General features: G+C 38.8%; 1 pseudogene; it reads right to left on the bottom strand.

The window, feature by feature from the left end:
- Positions 1-1,107: 1,107 nt before the first annotated feature.
- The window catches only part of LOC133245197 (craniofacial development protein 2-like), a 73,064-nt pseudogene continuing 53,089 nt past the window's right edge, over positions 1,108-21,082 (bottom strand).

Below are 21,082 nucleotides of genomic sequence, written 5' to 3' on the forward strand. Positions count from 1 at the left end.
CACCACAGTGAAAAAGCATCAATTCTTCAGCACTCGGCCTTCCTCACAGACCATCTCTCACATCCATACATGACCACAGGAAAAACCATAGCCTTGACTAGATGAACCTTTGTTGGCAAAGTAATGTCTCTGCTTTTGAATATGCTCTCTAGGTTGGTCATAACTTTCCTTCCAAGGAGTAAGCGTCTTAATTTCATGGCTGCAGTCACCATCTGTAGTGATTTTGGAGCCCAGAAAAATAAAGTCTGACACTGTTTCCACTGTTTCCCCACCTATTTCCCATGAAGTGATGGGACCGGATGCCATGATCTTCATTTTCTGAATGTTGAGCTTTAAGCCCACTTTTTCACTCTCCTCTTTCACTTTCATCAAGAGGCTTTTGAGTTCCTCTTCACTATCTGCCATAAGGGTGGTGTCATCTGCATATCTGAGGTGATTGGTATTTCTCCCAGCAATCTTGATTCCAGCTTGTGTTTCTTCCAGTCCAGGGTTTCTCATGATGTACTTTGCATATAAATAAGCAGGGTGACAATATACAGCCTTAATGTACTCCTTTTCCTATTTGAAACCAGTCTGTTGTTCCATGTCCAGTTCTAACTCTTGCTTCCTGACCTGCATACAGGTTTCTCAAGAGTCAGGTCAGGTGGTCTGGTATTCCCATCTCTTGAAGAATTTTCCACAGTTTATTGTGATCCACACAGTCAAAGGCTTTGGCATAGTCAATAAAGCAGAAATAGATGTTTTTCTGGACCTCTCTTGCTTTTTCCATGATCCAGCGGATGTTCACAATTTGATCTCTGGTTCCTTTGCCTTTTCTAAAACCAGCTTGAACATCTGGAAGTTCACAGTTCACATATTGCTGAAGCCTGGCTTGGAGAATTTTGAGCATTACTTTACTAGCAGGTGAGACGAGTGCAATTGTGCAGTAGTTTGAGCATTCTTTGGCATTGCCTTTCTTTGGGATTGGAATGAAAATTGACCTTTTCCAGTCCTGTGGCCACTGCTGAGTTTTCCAAATTTGCTGGCATATTGCGTGCAGCACTTTCATAGCATCATCTTTCAGGATTTGGAACAGCTCAACTGGAATTCCATCAACTTCACTAGCTTTGTTCATAGTGATGCTTTCTAAGACCCACTTGACTTCACATTCCAGGATATCTGGCTCTAGGTCAGTCATCACACCATCGTGATTATCTCAGTCATGAAGATCTTTTTTGTACAGTTCTTCTGTGTATTCTTGCCACCTCTTCTTAATATCTTCTGCTTCTGTTAGGTCCATACCATTTCTGTCCTTTATCGAGCCCATCTTTGCATGAAATGTTCTTTTGGTATCTGATTTTCTTGAAGAGATCTCTAGTCTTTCCCATTCTGTTGTTTTCCTCTACTTCTTTGCATTGATCGCTGAAGAAGGCTTTCTTATCTCTTCTTGCTATTCTTTGGAACTCTGCATTCAGATGTTTATATCTTTCCTTTTCTCCTTTGCTTTTCGCTTCTCTTCTTTTCACAGCTATTTGTAAGTCCTCCCCAGACAGCCATTTTGCTTTTTTGCATTTCTTTTCCATGGGGATGGTCTTGATCCCTGTCTCCTGTACAATGTCACGAACCTCATTCCATAGTTCATCAGGCACTCTGTCTATCAGATCTAGGCCCTTAAATCTATTTCTCACTTCCACTGTATAATCAATCATAAGGGATTTGATTTAGGTCATACCTGAATGGTCTAATGGTTTTCCCTACTTTCTTCAATTTCAGTCTGAATTTGGCAATAAGGAGTTCATGGTCTGAGCCACAGTCAGCTCCTGGTCTTGTTTTTGCTGACTGTATTGAGCTTCTCCATCTTTGGCTGCAAAGAATATAATCAGTCTGATTTCGGTGTTGACCATCTGGTGATGTCCATGTGTAGAGTCTTCTCTTGTGTTGTTGGAAGAGGGTGTTTGCTATGACCAGTGCATTTTCTTGGCAAAACTCTATTAGTCTTTGCCCTGCTTCATTCCATATTCCAAGGCCAAATTTGCCTGTTACTCCAGGTGTTTCTTGACTTCCTACTTTTGCATTCCAGTCCCCTATAATGAAAAGGACATCTTTTTTGGGTGTTAGTTCTAAAAGGTTTTGTAGGTCTTCATAGAACCGTTCAACTTCAGCTTCTTCAGTGTTACTGGTTGGGGCATAGACTTGGATTACTGTGATATTGAATGTTTTGCCTTGGAAACGAACAGGGATCATTCTGTCGTTTTTGAGATTGCATCCAAGTACTGCATTTCAGACTCTTTTGTTGACCATGATGGCTACTCCATTTCTTCTGAAGGATTCCTGCCCGCAGTAGTAGATATAATGGTCATCTGAGTTAAATTCACCCGTTCCAGTCCATTTTAGTTTGCTGATTCCTAGAATGTCAACATTCACTCTTGCCATCTCTTGTTTGACCACTTCCAATTTGCCTTGATTCATGGACCTGACATTCCAGGTTCCTATGCAATATTGCTCTTTACAGCATCGGACCTTGCTTCTATCACCAGTCACATCCACAGCTGGGTATTGTTTTTGCTTTGGCTCCATCCCTTCCTTCTTTCTGGAGTTATTTCTCCACTGATCTCCAGTAGCATATTGGGCACCTACTGACCTGGGGAGTTTCTCTTTCAGTATCCTATCATTTTGCCTTTTCATACTGTTCATGGGGTTCTCAACGCAAGAATACTGAAGTGGTTTGCCACTTCAGTAGAAAGACAAACTCTATATAATCAGCAAAAAACAAGACCTGGAGCTGACTGTGGCTCAGATCATGAGCTCCTTATTGCCAAAATCCTACTTAAATTGAAGAAAATAGGGAAAACCACTAGACCATTCAGTGGTCTAAATCAAATCAAATCCCTTATGATTATACAGCAGAAAGGAGAAAAGGAAAGATATAAGCATTTGAATACAGAGTTCCAAAGAACAGCAAGAAGAGATAAGAAAGCTTTCCTCAGTGATCAATGCAAAGAGATAGAGGAAAACAACAGAATGGGAAAGACTAGAGATCTCTTCAAGAAAATTAGAGATACCAAAGGAACACTTCATGCAAAGATGGGCTCGATAAAGGGCAGAAATGGTATGGGCCTAAAAGAAGCAGAAGATATTAAGAAGAGGTGGCAAGAATACACAGAAGAACTGTACAAAAAAGATCTTCACAACCCAGATAATCACGATAGTGTGATCACTCACCTAGAACCAGACCTCCTGGAATGTGAAGTCAAGGAGGCCTTAGAAAGCATCACTATGAACAAAGCTAGTGGCAGTGATGGAATTCCAGTTGAGCTGTTCCAAATCCTGAAAGATGATGCTGTGAAAGAAGAATCATATATATGACCAAAAAATGGCTTTCCTTAGGAAAACAAGATAGTTCAATCATGGGAAATATTTACATCTAATATACAGTAAAAGAGAAAAAACCAGTTATTTCTAAAGACTATGAAGCATAATAAAATGCATTAAAATTTTTAAAATAAATTTTAAAATTATAATAAGATACTAGTTGACAATGAAAATATCAACAGACATAAATACACACAAAAACACAAGCCAGCATCACCCTTAGTGATGAAACACTAGAAAAATTCCCAGTAAAATTCAGGACAAATACAAAATCCAGAATCATGATAGACCAGGTTAATAAATTCACGTATTCAAATAGCAGGGAGTCATATCCTTATGCAGCAAAGATATCTGAAAAAATCCAACACCCATTCATGATAAAAATTCTCAAGCTAAAGACAGAGGTGAACTACCCTGACTTGAGATAGAGAGTCTATAAACATCTTGAAACTAGCATTATATTAATAATTAATAGTGGAAGATATAATGCTTTCCCTCTAAGACTGATGGAATATCCATTCCCATATCACCACTCTTGTACAAAAGAAATTATAATACAGGAAGTTCTAGCCAACAAAAATGAGGCAAAGAAAATAAATAAAAGACACACAGATAAGAAATGAAAAAATAAAACTGCTCTTATTGACAAGATTATCTATATGGAAAACCATGAGGAATCTACAAAATTAAAAGAGAATTCTAGAACTAATGTGAGTTCAGTAAAGTCTCAGTATACAAGGCCAACACACAACAATCAATCTCATTTATTGTATTAACAATAATTATGTGAAAAGAAAAAAATATAAACCACAATACTGTTTGCAATGAAATTAATGACAATGAAATCCTTAAAAAAAACTTCAGAAAATATGTATAGGATCTCTGTCTTGAAAAATAGAGAATGCTGATGAAAGAAATCAGCAAAAACCTAAATAAATATACTGTGTCCAGGAAGGGAAGACTCAACAATGATAGATGTCATTTCTTTCCAGATTGATGTATAATTTCAATATAATTACTATAAAAATTCTAACAAAGATTTCATAATGTAGACAAGATCATTCTAAAAAATATGTAGAAATGCAAAAGAACTGAATATCCAAAATCACTTTGAGAAAGAATACCGTTTGATAAGGAACATCATTGGAAGACTCGATTTTATTATAAGTACATGTCAGAACGGTATTGTATTGGCAGGGGGACAACTACATGGATCAGTGGAACAAGATGGATAATTCAGAGTAGATGGACACTAATAGATCCAACTTATATTTGACAGAGATGCACAGGCAATTCAACTGAAAGAAGATAACTTGAGCAATTGTACCTCCATAGGCAAAAAAACGAACTTCAACCTAAACCTCACCCTTTATCCAAAAACTAACTTAAAATGGATAAAGATTTAAGTGTACAACATAAAACTAACAACAAAAAAAGAAACCTCTAGAAAAAAATTATAGGAGAAAATCCTCAGAATCTCTGGCTTGGTAAAGATTCTTAGACTTGACACCAAAAATTTGATTTATGAAAGGAAGAGTAAGTAAATTACATCATTCAAATTAAATTAAAAGGGACTCTCAAGAGTCTTCTCCCACACCACAAATCAAAGTCATCAATTTTTCAGTGCTCAGCTTTCTTTATAGTCCAACTCTTACAACCATACGTGAATACTGAAAAAACCATACCTTTACTTGATGGACTTTTGTTGGCAAAGTAATGTCTCTGCTTTTTAATATGCGTCTAGTGATTATAGCTTTTGAGCATTTTTTTCACTGAAGAGGATATAGACACATGAAAAGATGTTCAAAATCATTAACCACGAGGGAGATGCAAATTAAAACCATAATGAGATATCACTACAAACATTAAAATTCAAAAATAAAAATGTAACCAAAAATATTGTATGACTCAGCTCTGTTGAGCATTGTGAGTGTTTATCACAGAGAGTTGTAGAAACATGCTCATGCAAAATTCTGGACATAATTGCTTTATCAACTTGATTTGTAATAGATCCAAACTAAAAACAATTCAAATGCCTTTCAGTAGGTGATCATCCCCATACCGTAGACTATTATTCAGCAATATAAAACAAAGGACTGTTGACATATACTTGGAAGGATCTCAAGGGAATTATGCTGTGTGAAAAAAATCCGTTCTTATAAGACTGTATACTATATCAGTCAGTCAGTCAGTTCAGTCGCTCAGTCGTGTCTGACTCTTCAGGACCCCATGAATCGGAGCACGCCAGGCCTCCCTGTCCATCACCAACTCCCGGAGTTCACTCAGACTCATGTCCATTGAGTCAGTGATGCCATCCAGCCATCTCATCCTCTATTGTCCCTTTCTCCTCCTATCCCCAATCCCTCCCAGCATCAGAGTCTTTTCCAGTGAGTCAACTCTTCGCATGAGGTGGCCAAAGTACTGGAATTTCAGCTTTAGCATCATTCCTTCCAAAGAAATCCCAGGGCTGATCTCCTTCACAATGGACTGGTTGGATGTCCTTGCAGTCCAAGGGACTCTCAAGAGTCTTCTCCAACACCACAGTTCAAAAGCATCAATTCTTTGGCACTCAGCCTTCTTCACAGTCCAATTCTCACATCCATACACGACCACAGGAAAAACCATAGCCTTGACTAGACAGACCTTTGGTTATTACAAGATAATGGGTATAATTCCTTGTTCATGCAGTATATCTTTTTGCTTATCTATGTTATACATAGTAGTTTATATCTGTTAATTTCATATCCCCAATTTATCTGTTTCCCCTTCTCTCCTCTTTTGTAACCACAAGTTTATTTTCGTATTTGTGAGTCTGTTTCTATAGATCCTGAAACTAACACAATAACATAAATAACCCATGTAAAAATGGAAGTTGCTCAGTCATGTCTGACTCTTTGAGACCCTGTGGACAATAGAGTCCATGGAATTCTTTAGGCCAGAATACTGGAGTGGGTAGCCTACCCCTTCTCCAGTGGATCTAAAAAACAATTTTAAAAACAGTTTTTTATGATAAAACTGATAAAAGAGATTTATGGTAAAACTCTTCTGTAGTGATGGTCACATAAGTCTATACATGTGATACAATGATCCAATTGCATAGAATTAAATGATTGCCAGAAGAAATATCAGTAACCTCAGATACACAGATGACACCACCCTTATGGCAGAAAATGAAGACTAAAGAGCCTCTTAGTGGAAGTGAAAGAGGAGAGTGAAAAGTTGGCTTAAAACTCAACATTCAGAAAACTAAGATCATGGCATCTGGTCCCATTACTTCATGGCAAATAGATGGGAAAAAATGAAAACAGAGAGACTTTATTTTTTGGGGTTCCAAAATCACTGCAAATGGTGGCTGCAGCCCACGAAATTAAAAGATCCTTGCTCCTTGAAAGAAAAGCTATAACCAACCTAGATGCATATTAAAAAGCAGAGACATTACTTTGCCAACAAAAGTCCATCGAGTTAAAGGTATGGTTTTTTCAGTAGTCATGTATGGTTGTAAGAGTTGGACTATGAAGAAAGCTGAGCACCAAAAAATTGATGATTTTGATCTGTGGTGTTGAAGAAGACTCTTGAGAGTCCCTTGGACTGCAGGGAGATCCAGCCAGTCCATCCTAAAGGAAAATAGTCCTGAATATTCATTGGAAGGACTGATGCTGAAGCTGAAATTCCAGTACTTTGGCCACCTGATGAGAAGAGCTGACTCATTTGAAAAGACCCTGATGCTGGGAAAGATTGAGGGCAGAAGGAGAAGGGGACGACAGAGGATGAAATGGTTGGATGGCATCACAGACTCAATGGATGTGAGTTTGAGAAAGCTCCAGGAGCTAGTGTTGGACAGGGAAGCCTGGCGTGCTGCAGTCTACGGGGTTGCAAAGAGTTGGATATGACTGAGAGACTGAACTGAAACACATATTCAGGTAAATGTAAAAATGGTGATATCTGAATAAGGTTGATGAAGTTTATCTGTGTCAGCTTCCTAGCTGTGATACTGTGCTACAGCTATGAAAACTATTACCAGTGAGCGAAACTGAATGATATATATATATACAAAATGTTACATTTTATAGAAATGTATATGATCCCACAATAAACTCAAAGTAGAAAATTACCATGGCTAAAAGAATAAAATTGAAAAAAACAAGGTAAAGAAAAAAAAAACATGACAAGACATACGGCAATGGCTCATCATTTGTAACATACTCCTGTTTTAAAAAGTAGAGAATCAGGCCAAGATTATGGACTCATAGAAAGGGAAACATAAAATCCTTTTAAAAATGAGAAAATATGCTCATATTTTTTATAAGACCAGCACAATTCAAACTACAATGAAATATATTTTTAGAGAGATCAAAATGGTGTGATAATAAATGGCATTGGCAGGAGGTATGAGGACAAAAGCATTTTTCTGCACTGTAGGTCAGAATACAAATGGATGTAATTACTTTGAAGGCTACTTGGCAATAACTATCAAAATTAAAAATCCACTTGCCACTTAAAAGAAATTTCAATTCCATAAATTTGTATAACAGGTATACTAATTCATGTATAAAACACATTATAAGTATTGTATGTAATAAGGAAAGACTGGAAACTGCATAAATGTCCATTAACAGTCAGTGAGTCAATGAATTATTGCAGAACAATGCAATAAAATATGCCATTAAGAAAAATGAGGTAGGTTTGTTTATTCTAATAAGGAGTAATCTCCAAATTGCTGTATTAAAAGAAAGTCACAAGGTCGTGAATAGTGTAATAACATGTACTCAACTGTGTAAAATTAAATGTACATAAAAATGGTATGTTTATACATAAACATATATATAACCTGGCATAAAAACACACATATACTTTCACATACACCTGTTTCTGGAAAGTTCACAAGATAATAGTGGCTGCCTTTAGGAAGGCAGCAGGTTTCTTTTTGAAAAGCTGTATACATTCTCTCTTAATGGCACTGTCCAGGTTGAAATAGTTGATGCATGTCTGTCGTCATTATTCATGTTTCCCCTCAGAGCCTAATATGTGCTTAGTACGTTGTAGTGTGCAGTCAAAGCTGTGATTTTTCCAGTAGTCATGTACAGATGTGAGAGTTGGACCATAACGAAGGCTGAGCACTGAAGAATGGATGCTTTCAAATTGTGATGCTGGAGAAGACTCTTGAGAGTTCCTTCGACAGCAAGGTGATCAAACCAGTCCATCCTAATGGAAATCAGTCCTGAATACTCATTGAAGGACTGGTGCTGATGCTGAAGCTCCAATAGTTTGGCTATCTGAAGCGAAGAGCCGACTCATTGGAAAAGACCCTGATGCTGGGAAAGATTGAGGGCAAGAGGAGAAGGGGACAGCAGAGGGTGAGATGGTCAGATGGCACCATTAACACAGTGGACATGAATTTGAGCAAACTCAGGGAGATGGTGAAGGACAGGGGAGTCTGGAATGCTGCAGTTAATGGGGTTGCAAAAAGCTGGACACGACTTATCGACTGAACAGCAACATTGTAGTGACTCAGTAAATATTCGTTAAGTTGAACAGTATTTTTGCTATTCACCCTCAAAGAATAACTTTTAACAATGCAGCCGTTAATTATTTTTATTTTTAGAAAGCACTGTAATATTCACGAACATTTTTGATCCATGGTCTTATTTGCTCCTCAAAGTTTTTCAACTTACAAAGGTAATTGTAAGTTTTGCTTATGTGCATGTTTAAATTATATCCTACAATTCAATGATGGGTTCCTCTACAACAATTGCAACCTTTTATATACTCTATATTTACCTCTCGTTGCTTTTTCCTGCTTGCTTTACAGTTCTCTCTTCTGTATGCCTTTCACCCTTCTGAGCAGTTTTTCTCTTTACTTTTAGGCATTAATGACTTACCACTCTCTTATTGCCACTTTTAGGATTTATTGTTCTTTTTCTCTCTGTTTTCTTTTTATTTACAAAAACATTCTATTTTTTTAGCAACTGTACTTTAACTAGTTATCTTTGTGTCCTTCAGGTGTTCCTTTGAAATGTATTTAGAAAATATGTGTTGCAGTTTCTCCTGCCCACCCCCACCCCTACCCAGTTTCTTTAAAGCAACAATTCCTTCTCCAGCCCAAGAATTATTGGCTTAGGCCAGCAGTTTGTCATAAAATATTCTACATGACATCCATGCTTTGTCCTAGCTCTTCTATTTCCTGCAGACTCTTAAAGATCTTTTTTAATATCCTTATTCTCAAATCCATCAATTTCCTTGTTATAAGGGGAAAAGGCCTTTGCAATTATTCTATGTAATACTTTCCTGACTTCTTTTTTAAGGATCTCATCCTGTATTCCTCTTTCTGCTGCATTTAATATATTCTTTTGAAAAGTTGGCCTTTTCTGTTTAGCTCTATTTATTAGTATTATTTACATTTCTATTTTCATTTTCTGAGACTTTTCCCTTTCTCCTAAATTCTCTAAAAGTGGGGGTACTCCACTCCTCAAAAATATGATCACACTGTGCTTATTTCAGGAGTGATTAATTTTTTTTCCCCTCAGTTTTTGATCTGTTTATGGTGAGTTAACAACTTTGTACTTTTATCAAGTTAATATATTAATTTCAAAATAATTTCCCAAGAAACAAACACATAAACAAAATCCACAACAAACCCCAAAAGCTCTTTGACAATTTGCAGTTTCTCTTTGCAACTTATCTGGATCTGTCTTTCTTTTTTATCTCTCTGGCTCAGTGCTCCAGACACCCTGACAACTCTGGAGGTTTCTAGAAATTCCTCTTTCTAGTCTCATTTGTTCTTTGGGTTTTCAAAAGTTTGCTTACACTTTTCTCATCATTTGTTTTCTGTTTCTTTAGGAATCATGACTGTTGATAAGATCTCTAAAAACTTCTGTTTCACTTGTGACCTGAGGTCTGGCTGCTATAATGGCCACGATGCTATACGGCAAACCACCTTAAAATGCAATGGTTTTTAAAACAAGCCTTTATTGTTTTAAAGACATGTTTCCACTCTGTCATGTGCCTGTAGGTCAGTAGAACATTTCTGTATTAAGCTGAGTGTTGGGCCAAACTTTGGCATTGATTTTGGGTTTGCTCCACATCTCATTTCTTTGAACCCATAATTGCTGGTCAAGCCCTTCACATAACGAGGCCCGAAAGGCCCATGCAAACAAATTTAAAGCCCCCTTCTCTCACTTTTCAATCACAGATATACCCTCTTTCCTCTGCTCCACTGCACAGGAAGGAGTGTAGAACTGAGAACAAGTATGCCATCCACCAAAGTTTTGTATGGTCCTCTCCTTTGGATACCTTCTCTCTATGCACCCCTTCTTCTTCTTTAAATAGCAAAAACCCTTGTGTTACCCTTGAAGTTGTGGCATTCTACTCACAGTTTGATATTTGGCTCCTCATGGTTTAGTTAACTAGATACTTTTATTAATTTAAAGACACGAAAGGCTATGGTTTTTCCTGTGGTCATGTATGGATGTGAGAGTTGGACTGTGAAGAAGGCTGAGCGCTGAAGAATTGATGCTTTTGAACTGGGGTGTTGGAGAAGACTCTTGAGAGTCCCTTGGACTGCAAGGAGACCCAACCAGTCCATTCTGAAAGAGATCAGCTGTGAGATTTCTTTGGAAGGAATGATGCTAAAGCTGAAACTCCAGTACTTTGGCCATCTCATGCGAAGAGTTGACTTATTGGAAAAGACTCTGATGCTGGGAGGGATTGGGGGCAGGAGGCGAAGGGGACGACAGAGGATGAGATGGCTGGATGGCATCACTGACTCAATGGACATGAGTCTGAGTGAACTCCGGGAGTTGGTGATGAACAGGGAGGCCTGGCGTGCTGCGATTCATGAGGTCGCAGAGAGTCGGACACGACTGAGTGACTGAACTGAACTGAAGGTCTCTCTGGTGTACAACAATCAACAGATCTTGCTGAACAGAAATGCTGAAAACTTCACCCACTGGCTGTGGACTGAGCTCTTTAATTTGTTCATCTGGTAGCCCCAGGTTCTATTCTTTAGGAGGAACTCCCTTATTTCTTTTCTTTGCTAGTCCCTGACTTTGCCCTGTGGAAGAGTCTTCTTTTCCTATCATCCTGTGGCCCCATCTGAAGTGGACATTCAGGGGCATCTATTTTCTAAGGCTAGCACCTATACAACAAACCACTTCTTGTTAGTATGGGTTTAGGATCCAGTGGATTATTTGGGGATGGTAAATTGCCCTCAAAAATGTGGTATGCTTTCAACACAGTGGCATTTCGGTTATTTTAAATGTGAGTACACAGAGTCAAAGTTCTTGGATAAATGGAATTTTTAAGCTCAAAGCCTCTGGTCTTTTATTTATAGAGCTCCGTGCTTTGCCCATCCAAATAATTCTCAGCCTGCTGCTGTCTGCTGCATTGAAAACATCTGAAATAATGCAGTATCTTTGCCAGCAGGCTCACAACTTCTGTATGGTGAGGCACCAGTCATATTTATTGCTAAGACTGGGATTTGCAGACACTTCTTTTAACTGTTTCAATTTGGGGTATAAGCACTTGGCCTTTTCTACCCTTTTTAAATTTCCACACTGTCAGTCAGCTGAGATTATAGGTTGTAGGCAAAGAGTATTTCCCTCAACAAAGATGCCTCTCTTTCTAATTGAACTCTTAAGTCTGGCCCACTAGTTCCACCTTGAATTTATCATTCTTTCAGGATTTTGCTGACAACCCATGTCAACATTCTGCATATATTTTACCAATTCTCCTAATATCACATGTATCAACGTATGGCAGGTGCTAGTAATGATGATGGTTCTGAGATTTTCAGTTTTCATTAGTTGAGTCATTATTTTGCACTTACCTGGTTCTTCATCCAATCCAGTTTCTATTTGTTGAAGCACCTCACTTCTGGGTTCTAAATCAGTTGGATTAAGGTTGGAATCAATCTAATCAGAAAAAAAAAAATAGTGGAAATGATAGTCGCTTAGCCAACACAGAAGTTAATTTCTCTCTCTTGTGAAAGATAAGTTTGAAGATAAACCAACTGAAATTACCCTGGCACCACCAGAATGCTATCAGGGTCCAACCTTTCTTCTTCCTGTTACTTTTCTTTTTAGCATGAAGCTTCCTTCTTTGAGATAACTTCATAGTTTAAAATGACTGTTGTCACTTTAGATGTCACTTCTGTGGTAACAGGAAGAGTTGGAGAGAGGTCAAACTATCTCTCTATCTTGAATGAATTAACTCAATTAACTCTGAAAAGTAGCCTTTTCAGAGACCTCTGTAAAATCATAAGCTTATATCTCACTGGCAGGACATAAACATATAATTTCACCTTGCTACAAGAGATTATGGGAAATGTAGTATTTTATTTGTGCATTGAATACAACCGGGCTTTGACTATTAAGGAAGAACATGGTCATAGGTATTGCTGCTGCTAAGTCACTTCAGTCCTGTCCGACTCTGTGCAACCCCATAGACAGCAGCCCACCAGGCTCCCCCGTCCCTGGGATTCTCCAGGCAAGAGTACTGGGGTGGATTGCCATTTCCATCTTCAATGCATGAAAGTGAAAAATGAAAAGTGAAAGTGAAGTCGCTCAGTCATGTCTGACTCTTAGCAAACCCATGGACTGCAGCCTACCAGGCTCCTCCCTCCACTGGATTTTCCAGGCAAGAGCACTGGAGTGGGGTGCCATTGCCTTCTCCGGATCATAGGTATTAGAGTTCTGCAATTAACAATCTCTACCAGAAAATTTTACATGAGATTTTCATTTTCCTTTAAAAAATATATTCTGTTAAGATTCTGTATCTTGAAAGAACAGAAAACATTCTCAACTTTTTATCATCCTTATATCATCAGTTCAGTTCTGTTCAGTCGCTCAGTCATGTCCAACTCTTTGTGACCTCATGAACTGCAGCACGCCAGGCCTCCCTGTCCATCACCAACTCCTGGAGTTCACTCAAACTCACGTCCATCGAGTCAGTGATGCCATCCAGCCATCTCATCCTCTGTTGTCCCCTTCTCTTCCTGCCCCCAATCCCTCCCAGCATCAGAGTCTTTTCCAATAAGTCAACTCTTCGCATGAGATGGCCAAAGTCCCGGAGTTTCAGCTTTAGCATCAGTCCTTCCAATGAACATCCAGGGCTGATCTCCTTTAGGATGGACTGGTTGGACCTCTTTGCAGTCCAAGGGACTTTGAAGAGTCTTCTCCAACACCACAATTCAAAAGCATCAATTCTTAGGTGCTCAGCTTTCTGCACAGTGCAACTCTCACATCCTTACATGACCACTGGAAAAACTAGCATTGATGGATGGACCTTTGTTGGCAAAGTAATATCTCTGCTTTTTAATATGCTGTCTAGATTGGTCACAACTTTCCTTCCAAGGAGTAAGCGTCTTTTAATTTCATGGCTGCAATCACCACCTGCAGTGATTTTGGAGCCCCCCAAAATAAAGTCTGACACTGTCTCCACTGTTTCCCCATCTATTTGCCATGAAGTTATGGGACCAGATGCCATGACCTTCGTTTTCTGAATGTTGAACTTTAAGCCAAATTTTTCACTCTCCTTTTTCACTTTCATCAAGAGGCGTTTTAGTTCCTCTTCACTTTCTGCCATAAGGGTGGTGTCATCTGCATATCTGAGGTTATTGATATTTCTCCCGGCAATTTTGATTCCAGTTGTGCTTCTTCCAGCCCAGCATTTCTCATGATGTACTATGCGTATAAGTTAAATAAGCAGGGTGACAATATATAGCGTTGACGTACTCCTTTTCCTATTTGGAACAAGTCTGTTGTTCCATGTCCAGTTCTAACTGTTGCTTCCTGATCTGCATACAGGTTTCTCAAGAGGCAGGTCAGGTGGTCTGGTATTCCCATCTCTTGAAGAATTTTCCACAGTTTATTGTGATCCACACAGTCAAAGGCTTTGGTATAGTCAATAAAGCAGAAATAGATGTTTTTCTGGAACTCTCTTGCTGTTTTGATGATCCAGCAGATGTTGGCAATTTGATCTCTGGTTCCTCTGCCTTTTCTAAAACCAGCTTGAACATCAGAAAGTTCACAGTTCATGTATTGTTGAAGCCTGGCTTGGAGAATTTTGAGCATTACTTTACTAGCATGTGAGATGAGTGCAACTGTGCAGTAGTTTGAGCATTCTTTGGCATTGCCTTTCTTTGGGATTGGAATGAAAACTGACCTTTTCCAGTCCTGTGGCCACTGCTGAGTTTTCCAAATTTGCTGGCATATTGAGTGCAGCACTTTCACAGCATCATCTTTCAGGATTTGAAATAGCTCAACTGGAATTCCATCACCTCCAATAGCTTTGTTCGTAGTGATGCTTTCTAAGGCCCACTTGACTTCACATTCCACGATGTCTGGCTCTAGGTGAATGAGCACACCATCATGATTATCTGGGTTGTGAAGCTCCTTTTTGTACAGTTCTTCTGTGTATTCTTGCCACCTCTTCTTAATATCTTCTGCTTCATCCAATTATAGCAGCAGTTAACTTATCCTCCATATGCCTTTGCCATATTCCCAACCTTCGTAAAAATTAATTTTGGTCACTGCTCTAGTCTTACGTAAAAAGACAATATTTTTCTTTGTATAGCACAGCAATAATTCTTTTCATGCATCTTGTCAATCTGACTGGTTCACTTCCTTTCCTTTTAAGGACACTCCAGACTACTACTCTATTTTTCTAAATATTTTTTTAAATTGGAATTGATTTTAGAGATCATCTAATTTAACCCTCTCATTTTGTGGATGATGATGCTGAGGCCTGGAAAAGGTACATTAAGCCACTTAGGTCACAAAGCAAGGGATAAACAGTCTTTATTCTTACATTCTTGACTTTATTTGCAATCAAATTTGTCCACATATTAATTTGGGGGTCTTTTCCTCTTTCAAATTCCCTTCTATCTTTTTCAGTTAGTCAGTCAAAGTCTCCTTCCAGCCATTCTTCTTATATGCAGGAGATATGTCATGACTCCAAATGATGTTTCCTTCTCAAATTTCTCTCATGGGTTGGGATGGAACATAGTATATTCATAAATCTGGTATTTCCTCTCACTCAGGAAATCATGTATACCATCATATATCTTCCACTTCAAATCTCATATATCTTTGAATATTTACATTTGTGTGGTTGGCAAGTCTTCTTCCTTTAGGAGGTTTTTTTTTTTTTTTTCCCCCCCTTTTTGGTCAGTTTAAGGAGTTCTAAATCAGCCTCTTATCTATGCAAAAGTAATAGTCCTTAGTCTATTTCTTAGTCCTTCTTCTGAAATTAATTGCATTTTCCCACTCTCTCATTCATTCAATTTGTTGATAAAGTTAACATTTGCAGAGTCTATGACACTTGGTACTGAGAAATCTTATGACTTAAAGTGGGAGTATGCAATACAAATAATATGAAACATGCATTTAGCTGGATTCTAAGAGGTTTCCTTTCAACCCCACAGTCTGTTTCCCTACTGTGATTTTCCTCCTACTGCTTCTTTTTATCACAAGAACACAGCAAGTAGTAAGCAGCCATACATGCCTTTTGTGTTGTGCTTAAGCTAAAACTCTGCTATGATACAATCCCTTTCTGCTTTCTTCTTTATCCTTCAGCATCTAATTTATAGCAGATAAATGATTTGAGGCAGTTGTTTCACAGGGAGAGAGGAAGTTTGGTTTCCCTACGCATCACAGAATGAATTAGGACTAACCACATGCATACTTATAGGTTATGTTTTTGGTAATGTTGCTACTGCAATTTTGTTTATTTATATTAAATTCACTTGACCTTGCTCACACATACTTTCATTTTTGCATATATCTCTTGAAGGATATACTTGAGCTTGAACCTCTCCAGCCATTTTCACTTTCCTAATTCTTTCTCCTTTCCAAGCCCCACTCCCTATCCCTTTTTCCCCACATGGCATTGAATATATTTGAACTTCTCTATTGGTTTCCACAATAGACATCATTGTGAATCCCCCCCTCCCCATGTGTTCAATTGTGTCCAACTCTGCAACCCCATGGACTGTATCCCACGAGGCTCCCCTGCCTATGGAATTTTCTAGGCAAGAATACTGGAGTGGGTTGCCATTTTCTACTCCAAGAGATCTTCCCAACCCAGAGATCAAACCCACGTCTCTTACATCTCCTGCACTGGCAGGCAGATTCTTTACCACTAGCACCACCTGAATGCAGCCCAATATGATGACCAGGACTTAGTAAATGGAAATTGTTCTTATCTTGATTGAGTGATGGTCACATACTTCTGCATGATGGATATGACTGGCATGGAATGAGCTAACCAAAGTGTAAGATATTGATATGGTGAGTTAAAAACTATCCAACAAATTCTTAGTGAACCAAAGCAAATAAGTTTAAAGTCTTCCTAATTGGCTTAGACAAAATGAATGATTACTCTTGTAAACTTCACACCGTTCACATAACACTGTTCCTCTTTTAATACAGAAGAAGATAGGAGAAGGACAGAAGAAGAGGTGAGGAGTTTGCAATAAGACACGTTTGAGTAGAAGTTCTGACTCTATCAGCAACCATTAAGTGAAACTGGCAGGTTACATGAGCCCTTTGGAGCTCAGTTTCTTTTGGGTGTGAATAGGGAAATATAATTCCTACCAATTGAAGTAATCATATTCAACTTGCCTGGTGCACAGTAAAATGCTCAAAAGTTAGTTCTATTTTTTTTATCACACTCATTGGTTACTAAACCACTAGCATTTATTGGATAAGTTTTTATATAAAATATGTATATATAAATATATTTTCTTTCCCAATCCATTCATAAAAATCTTACTAATTGTTTTTCAGTTATATTTTTAAGAGTTCATATGGAAACATAATCTTTCCCACTTTTCACACACACACACACACACACAAAGACTTCAAGGAAAGAGAACATAAACTGTAATTTTGAACAAGAAAACAGCTTTTAGCCTGGATAAAACCTATTGCAAGTCATACCTTCTTCCCTGAAAGTCTGATATAAAATATACTGCTTCCTGGTAGTAAAAAATTGATGTGACTTTATTTTGAATAAGCTTTAAAGAAGAAAAACCACATTTTTCAGCATTTTCTCATCTTACCTGTATAAAATGGCAACTGATTTAGGTAAAAGCTCTTCAGGAACTGGTCTTTTAAACTTAGCTCTAATAAACGAAATGTCAATGTGATTAAAAAAAAAAAAAAAAAGAATCCTTACTAAAGAAAAAGAAAAAAAAAATCTACTTCTTGCCAATTCTGAAAAATGTGCTTTGCTTCAGTTCTGAGAGGCTATATTGTATGCTCTTGGGATCCACTCACTCACTTGTTTTTGTATGAATTTCCAGGGAGAGTTTGAGTGGAACAGCCACAGCATTTCTCTTAGTGCGTGTGTATGTGTGCTCAGTCACTCAGTCATGTCTAACTCTCCATGGACTGTAGCCCACCATGGAATTTTCCCAGCAAGAATACTGGATGGGTTACCATTACCTCCTCTAGGGAATTTTCCCAACCCAGGGGTTGAACCCACTTCAGTGTCTCCTTTATTGCAGGTGGATTCTTTACCACTTGAGCTACCTGGAAATCCTGTTTCTCTCCGTAGATGGTGGCAAGGAGGCAATAGCATTTGTGTTGATTTTAGCTTTTTATTGTGTTAATTTACCTCTTTATGAGGTAAAATTTTACAAACAATGATGCAACATCTTGTAATCAAAGGTCAAAATTTGACTCTACATGTACAGTGTAATAAAGATATGTCTGGAGAAAATACCTGCTTTACTGTATAACTATTCCAGATACTTCTCAAGCCCTCTGTTGCTGAACAGAGCTCCTGACCTCCTCTCAGTGACTCAATATTTTGCTATTACTGGTCCCACTGTCATAACACCCATATTTACATTCTTACTTTCTGGAACATTTTCTGTGCTCTGATTTGACCAGGAATCTTGTCTGGTTATTTCCTCTTCCTGGAACTTTCTGCATCCTGTTCTTTTGCAAGAGATACTTGGTCAAAGTCTCAGATTAAATGCCAGAGAAAGCTACCAGATCTCTACACCCCCATTAGGTTATGTGCCTAGAGATGTAGACTTAAAAAAATATTTGCAAAACCTAAAAGTTGAGAGTTATGTTTTATTTGGCAGGGAATTTTAGGACTTCAAATCTGGGAGGCAGTATCTCATGTAAACCTGAGAGAAATGCTCCAGGTTATATAGATGTTTTGCAACAAAGGGAAAGTAGTCTGAACACTGCAAGATTATTGTAAATTAAAGAAAACCAGATATCTCCAGTAAAGGAATTTAGCTCTTTGCTTTTTGGGGGGAAGATGCAAGAATTTGGGCTCACTGAATTCCTTTGATATGCATCTCAGCTACCTGGGGCCAATATACAGATTTTCACATCCTGAGTTTCCTCAAGGCTCACCCGGGGACTGGCTGCAGGGAGTGGTTGTAGTTTGATGGCTTCTAGATAGCAGGTATTCTTTTCCTTCCTGATCCTTTTCCTCAGGGCTCTCCAGCTAGCCTTGGAGGGCTGCATCCTTTACTTCCTGGTGGCAGGAAATATTCCATTTCTCACAGAATGTCCACAGCTCATTCATTTTATAACCAAGACCTGCTTTATCATTTTGGAGGAGGGCATGGCAACCCATTCCAGTATTCTTGCCTGGAGAATCCCATGCACAGAGAAGCCTGGCAGGCTACAGTCCTTGGGACCAGAGAGTCTGACACTACTGAAGTGACTTAGCACAGCACACATGCTTTTTCATTGGCAGGTCCTTGTGTAAAATGAAAATACAGGGCCCCAGAAGCATCAGGGGAAATCAATCTCCCTTTCTCATGAGCTGCCATCTCCACACAAGGTGGACAGGTAGCCTGCAAACAACTGGATTCTTTGCCCTTGAACACGTCCTAATGGAGGGTGGATGTGAAGCACCTTGAGCCTGTTAGAATCTCCATAGAGGGCAGCAGTGATTTGGGGCATCAGAGAAAAGAAAGCTGGGAACTAAGAATCTTCCTAGGGAGGTGCGAGAAGCAGTGAGGCATCAAACTGCAGATGAACTGGCACAAACCCTATTGTCCCCTTGGACTTAATTTACACAACATCAAATCCAAGGTAAAAGTATTAAACCACTGCAGAGCTTTAAACTTCGGGAGCTTGGCTGTCTGAGCAAATGACCCTGTGTCACTGTACTGGCCTCATTCCTATGAAGCTGGCTCTGTTTATAATTTATCCTACTTTATTTTTATTCCCATTGAATTGAATCCCCCCTCTTCCCACCTACTCCCACCCCAGACTGTAAGCTACGTAAGAACAGGAACCATATCTACAATAAACACTTAAGAATATTTGTAGAGTGAGTAAATGGATTAATGAAGCCCTCTGGTATTTAGTTCTTGCCCCTAATCCAGCTAAGATGTATTAGGGCCCTGCACTTCCTCTTTCCTCTTTGTTTATGCCAGCTGTCTTTACTTCTGTTTCCCCACTCAGAACACCAATGCTCTAGTTCAGGTGCTCATAGCTTTTTTTGGAGACAACTGGAAAACACTTATAATGGGTTTACTACCTTTTAGTATGGGCTTCCCCAGTGACTCAGCAGTAAAAGAATATGCCTGCAGTGCAGGAGACACAGGAGTCACGGGTTGATCTTCCTTTGGGTAGGGAAGATCCCTTGAAGAAGGAAATGACAATGAACTCCAAATTCTTGCCTGGAAAATCCCATGGACAGAGGAGCCTGGTGAGCTACAGTCCATGGGGTGGCAAAGAGTCGGACCACTTAGGGACTAAACACACACACACACACACACACACCCCTTCAGCATCATTTTCTAAACTATAGATATGTTCATTCAACTTTTCTGCTTAGAAAACTTGTTGGCCACTATTGTCTGGTGGTTGAAATCCTGACCTCTTGTGATATTCCAAATCTTCCATAACATATCCCGATGTATTTTGTTGGATTTTTCTTACCACTTCTGCTTTGTATGGAAACATACTTGTTCTCCTAATTCCAGACTTGAAAACTGATGGCCTGTTGCCTCTCAGGTGAAATCTATTTGAATTCTACTTAGGTTAGAAGTAAGTGTCTCCCTCTCCTCTGTAATTCAAGAGTCCTTCCTTATACAAGAACACTGACAGAATAAATGGTCAAGTTGAACTATAACCATTTTACTCTGGAAATTTAATTTCTATTGTTAAAGATCAACTTTTTGAAAGCTGTTTAACAGTGTCAAATTCAATTAATATTCTCAGTTCAGTCACTCAGTTGTGTCTGACTCTTTGTGACCCCTTGGACTGCAGCATGCCAGGCTTTCCTGTCCATCACCAACCCCCGAAGCTTACCCAAACTCATGTGCATAGAATCAATGATACCCTTACCATCTCATCCTCTGTCATCCCCTTCTCCTCCTGCCTTCAATCTTTCCCAGCATCAGGGTCTTTTCCAATGAATCAGTTCTTCACATCAGGTGGCCAAAGATTGGACTTTCAGCTTCAGCATCAGTCCTTCCAATGAATATTCAGGACTGATTTCCTTTAGGATGGACTGGTTGGATCTCCTTGCAGTCCAAGGGACTTTCAAGAGCCTTCTCCAACACCACACGTCACAAGAATCAATTCTTAAGTGCTCAGTTTTCTTTAAAGTCCAACTCTCACATCCATACATGACTACTGGAAAAGCCATAGCTTTAACTAGATGGACTTCCATTGGCAAAGTAATGTCTCTCCTTTTTAATATGCTGTCTGGGTTGGTCATAGCTTTCCTTCCAAAGAGCAAGCATCTT

This window comes from Bos javanicus, chromosome 3, assembly GCF_032452875.1.
Source record: "Bos javanicus breed banteng chromosome 3, ARS-OSU_banteng_1.0, whole genome shotgun sequence".
NCBI lineage: Eukaryota > Metazoa > Chordata > Mammalia > Artiodactyla > Bovidae > Bos > Bos javanicus.